Source organism: Salvelinus namaycush, unplaced genomic scaffold (genome assembly GCF_016432855.1).
Source record: "Salvelinus namaycush isolate Seneca unplaced genomic scaffold, SaNama_1.0 Scaffold681, whole genome shotgun sequence".
NCBI lineage: Eukaryota > Metazoa > Chordata > Actinopteri > Salmoniformes > Salmonidae > Salvelinus > Salvelinus namaycush.
The window spans coordinates 129196-135195 of record NW_024061399.1 but is presented as its reverse complement, the minus strand read 5'-3'; the positions used below and the strand labels follow the sequence as shown (position 1 = coordinate 135195).

At 49.4% G+C, this 6000-nt stretch overlaps 1 protein-coding gene across 1 annotated transcript in view; it reads right to left on the bottom strand.

The window, feature by feature from the left end:
- Positions 1 to 1905: 1905 nt before the first annotated feature.
- The window catches only part of LOC120042427 (protein FAM91A1-like), a 42016-nt gene continuing 37921 nt past the window's right edge, over positions 1906 to 6000 (bottom strand). The window contains exon 7 of the transcript XR_005476101.1: positions 1906 to 2204. The gene's annotated coding sequence lies outside the window, so the exon portion shown is untranslated. The remainder of the gene's footprint in view (positions 2205 to 6000) is intronic.

The following is a 6000-nucleotide window of genomic DNA, read 5'->3' as shown; positions in this document are numbered from 1 at the left end:
TTATGACAGAGCATCATATGTGCCCCTACCCTAAATCTTCTCCAGTTATGGCAGAGCATCATATGTCCCCCTACCCTAAATCTTCTCCAGTTATGGCAGAGCATCATATGTCCCCCTACCCTAAATCTTCTCCAGTTATGGCAGAGCATCATATGTCCCCCTACCCTAAATCTTCTCCAGTTATGACAGAGCATCATATGTCCCCCTACCCTAAATCTTCTCCAGTTATGACAGAGCATCATATGTGCCCCTACCCTAAATCTTGACTTATGACAGAGCATCATATGTGTCCCTACCCTAAATCTTCTCCAGTTATGACAGAGCATCATATGTTCCCCTACCCTAAATCTTCTCCTGTTATGGCAGAGCATCATATGTCCCCCTACCCTAAATCTTCTCCAGTTATGACAGAGCATCATATGTGCCCCTACCCTAAATCTTGACTTGTTATAACAGAGCATCATATGTCCCCCTACCCTAAATCTTCTCCAGTTATGACAGAGCATCATATGTGCCCCTACCCTAAATCTGCTCCTGTTATGGCAGAGCATCATATGTCCCCCTACCCTAAATCTGCTCCTGTTATGACAGAGCATCATATGTGTCCCTACCCTAAATCTTCTCCAGTTATGGCAGAGCATCATATGTCCCCCTACCCTAAATCTTCTCCAGTTATGGCAGAGCATCATATGTCCCCCTACCATAAATCTTCTCCAGTTATGGCAGAGCATCATATGTCCCCCTACCCTAAATCTTCTCCAGTTATGGCAGAGCATCATATGTGCCCCTACCCTAAATCTTCTCCTGTTATGGCAGAGCATCATATGTGCCCCTACCCTAAATCTTCTCCAGTTATGGCAGAGCATCATATGTCCCCCTACCCTAAATCTTCTCCAGTTATGGCAGAGCATCATATGTGCCCCTACCCTAAATCTTCTCCAGTTATGACAGAGCATCATATGTGCCCCTACCCTAAATCTTCTCCAGTTATGGCAGAGCATCATATGTCCCCCTACCCTAAATCTTCTCCAGTTATGGCAGAGCATCATATGTCCCCCTACCCTAAATCTTCTCCAGTTATGGCAGAGCATCATATGTTCCCCTACCCTAAATCTTCTCCTGTTATGGCAGAGCATCATATGTCCCCGTACCCTAAATCTTCTCCTGTTATGGCAGAGCATCATATGTGCCCCTACCCTAAATCTTCTCCAGTCTCCACCGGCCCCAGTCCCCCACCGGCTTCCAGTCCCCCACCGGCCCCCAGTCTCCACCGGCCCCCTGTCCCCCACCGGCCCCAGTCCCCCACCGGCCCCCAGTCCCCCACCGGCCCCCAGTCTCCACCGGCCCCCTGTCTCCACCGGCCCCCTGTCTCCACCGGCCCCAGACCCCCACCGGCCCCCAGTCTCCACCGGCCCCCAGTCCCCCACCGGCCCCCAGTCCCCCACCGGCCCCCAGTCTCCATCGGCCCCAGTCCCCCACAGGCCCCCAGTCTCCATCGGCCCCAGTCCCCCACCGGCCCCCAGTCTCCACCGGCCCCAGACCCCCACCGGCCCCCAGTCTCCACCGGCCCCCAGTCCCCTACCGGCCCCAGTCCCCCACCGGCCCCCAGTCTCCATCGGCCCCAGTCCCCCACAGGCCCCCAGTCTCCCACCGGCCCCAGACCCCCACCGGCCCCCAGTCTCCCAAATCTTCCCACTCTTCCCCATTCTCCCGTCGGCCCCCGCGTCTCCCATCTTCCCCATTCTCCCGTCGGCCCCCGCGTCTCCCATCTTCCCCATTCTCCCGTCGGCCCCCGCGTCTCCCATCTTCCCCATTCTCCCGTCGGCCCCCGCGTCTCCCATCTTGCCCATTCTCCCGTCGGCCCCCGCGTCTCCCATCTTGCCCATTCTCCCGTCGGCCCCCGCGTCTCCCCCTGTCTCCAATCCTATCTGTTATTCTCTCGTCATAGCCACAATGGACCATAATGACAGGAGAGGCATGTAATCAAACTAAATTGTTTTCCAATAACACCAAAGACACCCTGATGGCTAACGATTACCATCCACCCACAACACTGTCATTTAGCAGCCTGGTGGGATGAACACACACGAAGCAGAGAATAGATAACACTCACTCAGCACCACATTGTACTCCATTGATCCGGCCAGCTGGGGTCCTGAATCGATCATCTTATCAATTGCCTTCCTCTCTGCCACCGAGCAGATCTGAAATCATACAGGACGAGGGAGAGGACACAGGCAGACATTAGGAGGAGAGGAGGAGGAAGAGGAGAATGTGCCAATCAGATGTGAACTAAACCTACTGTGAAGTTACCAGGTTGTTAGCTAGCTAGGTTACATGACTGAACAAAATTGTTTGTTATCAAACCAATAATTACCACGGAGGATCCGTTTAAAACGGGCTGTGAAATGGTTTGTGTAATTACATAAAACGCCTGTGAATACGTATAGAAAGAAAAAAAGGCATCTCTGGTAAAATATATAGTTTTAAACCATTTAGGTTAGCGACCTCTGGTAATATATATAGTTTTAAACCATTTAGGTTAGCGACCTCTGGTAATATATATTGTTTTAAACCATTTAGGCTAGAGACCTCTGGTAATATATATTGTTTTAAACCATTTAGGTTAGAGACCTCTGGTAATATATATTGTTTTAAACCATTTAGGTTAGAGACCTCTGGTAATATATATTGTTTTAAACCATTTAGGTTAGAGACAAGACCTCTGGTAATATATATTGTTTTAAACCATTTAGGCTAGAGACCTCTGGTAATATATATTGTTTTAAACCATTTAGGCTAGAGACAAGACCTCTGGTAATATATATTGTTTTAAACCATTTAGGTTAGAGACAAGACCTCTGGTAATATATATTGTTTTAAACCATTTAGGTTAGAGACAAGACCTCTGGTAATATATATTGTTTTAAACCATTTAGGCTAGAGACCTCTGGTAATATATATTGTTTTAAACCATTTAGGTTAGAGACAAGACCTCTGGTAATATATATTGTTTTAAACCATTTAGGTTAGAGACAAGACCTCTGGTAATATATATTGTTTTAAACTGTTTAGGCTAGAGACAAGACCTCTGGTAATATATATTGTTTTAAACCATTTAGGTTAGAGACAAGACCTCTGGTAATATATATTGTTTTAAACCATTTAGGCTAGAGACCTCTGGTAATATATATTGTTTTAAACCATTTAGGTTAGAGACAAGACCTCTGGTAATATATATTGTTTTAAACCATTTAGGTTAGAGACAAGACCTCTGGTAATATATATTGTTTTAAACTGTTTAGGCTAGAGACAAGACCTCTGGTAATATACACTGCTCAAAAAAATAAAGGGAACACTTAAACAACACAATGTAACTCCAAGTCAATCACACTTCTGTGAAATCAAACTGTCCACTTAGGAAGCAACACTGATTGACAATAAATTTCACATGCTGTTGTGCAAATGGAATAGACAAAAGGTGGAAATTATAGGCAATTAGCAAGACACCCCCAATAAAGGAGTGGTTCTGCAGGTGGTGACCACAGACCACTTCTCAGTTCCTATGCTTCCTGGCTGATGTTTTGGTCACTTTTGAATGCTGGCGGTGCTTTCACTCTAGTGGTAGCATGAGACGGAGTCTACAACCCACACAAGTGGCTCAGGTAGTGCAGCTCATCCAGGATGGCACATCAATGCGAGCTGTGGCAAGAAGGTTTGCTGTGTCTGTCAGCGTAGTGTCCAGAGCATGGAGGCGCTACCAGGAGACAGGCCAGTACATCAGGAGACGTGGAGGAGGCCGTAGGAGGGCAACAACCCAGCAGCAGGACCGCTACCTCCGCCTTTGTGCAAGGAGGAGCACTGCCAGAGCCCTGCAAAATGACCTCCAGCAGGCCACAAATGTGACACTCAAGAGGCTGCATGACAGTGACCTTGTAAAGTCTACTCAGACCGGTCTGTGCTCTTGATAATAACAGGAAATGAAATGATACAATGTATCAACATTGCTCGCTTTGCAGGCTTCTCCAGTGTAACAAATGTACAAATCTAACAGAAGACTCATCAGGGTCTGCATCCCCGCTCGCCATCATGGCTAGATTATATATTGTTTAAACTGACGGGTGAATAGAAGAGCATGGTGTCATCCTCTACCACCATCAGGAAGCTCTACAGAGACTCACCCTGACGTCCTCCTCTACCACCATCAGGAAGCTCTACAGATACTCACCCTGACGTCATCCTCTACCACCATCAGGAAGCTCTACAGAGACTCACCCTGACGTCATCCTCTACCACCATCAGGAAGCTCTACAGAGACTCACCCTGACGTCCTCCTCTACCACCATCAGGAAGCTCTACAGAGACTCACCCTGACGTCATCCTCTACCACCATCAGGAAGCTCTACAGAGACTCACCCTGACGTCATCCTCTACCACCATCAGGAAGCTCTACAGAGACTCACCCTGACGTCCTCCTCTACCACCATCAGGAAGCTCTACAGAGACTCACCCTGACGTCATCCTCTACCACCATCAGGAAGCTCTACAGAGACTCACCCTGACGTCATCCTCTACCACCATCAGGAAGCTCTACAGAGACTCACCCTGACGTCATCCTCTACCACCATCAGGAAGCTCTACAGAGACTCACCCTGACGTCATCCTCTACCACCATCAGGAAGCTCTACAGAGACTCACCCTGACGTCCTCCTCTACCACCATCAGGAAGCTCTACAGAGACTCACCCTGACGTCCTCCTCTACCACCATCAGGAAGCTCTACAGAGACTCACCCTGACGTCATCCTCTACCACCATCAGGAAGCTCTACAGAGACTCACCCTGACGTCATCCTCTACCACCATCAGGAAGCTCTACAGAGACTCACCCTGACGTCATCCTCTACCACCATCAGGAAGCTCTACAGAGACTCACCCTGACGTCCTCCTCTACCACCATCAGGAAGCTCTACAGAGACTCACCCTGACGTCATCCTCTACCACCATCAGGAAGCTCTACAGAGACTCACCCTGACGTCCTCCTCTACCACCATCAGGAAGCTCTACAGAGACTCACCCTGACGTCATCCTCTACCACCATCAGGAAGCTCTACAGAGACTCACCCTGACGTCCTCCTCTACCACCATCAGGAAGCTCTACAGAGACTCACCCTGACGTCATCCTCTACCACCATCAGGAAGCTCTACAGAGACTCACCCTGACGTCCTCCTCTACCACCATCAGGAAGCTCTACAGAGACTCACCCTGACGTCCTCCTCTACCACCATCAGGAAGCTCTACAGAGACTCACCCTGACGTCATCCTCTACCACCATCAGGAAGCTCTACAGAGACTCACCCTGACGTCATCCTCTACCACCATCAGGAAGCTCTACAGAGACTCACCCTGACGTCCTCCTCTACCACCATCAGGAAGCTCTACAGAGACTCACCCTGACGTCATCCTCTACCACCATCAGGAAGCTCTACAGAGACTCACCCTGACGTCATCCTCTACCACCATCAGGAAGCTCTACAGAGACTCACCCTGACGTCCTCCTCTACCACCATCAGGAAGCTCTACAGAGACTCACCCTGACGTCATCCTCTACCACCATCAGGAAGCTCTACAGAGACTCACCCTGACGTCCTCCTCTACCACCATCAGGAAGCTCTACAGAGACTCACCCTGACGTCATCCTCTACCACCATCAGGAAGCTCTACAGAGACTCACCCTGACGTCCTCCTCTACCACCATCAGGAAGCTCTACAGAGACTCACCCTGACGTCCTCCTCTACCACCATCAGGAAGCTCTACAGAGACTCACCCTGACGTCATCCTCTACCACCATCAGGAAGCTCTACAGAGACTCACCCTGACGTCATCCTCTACCACCATCAGGAAGCTCTACAGAGACTCACCCTGACGTCATCCTCTACCACCATCAGGAAGCTCTACAGAGACTCACCCTGACGTCATCCTCTACCACCATCAGGAAGCT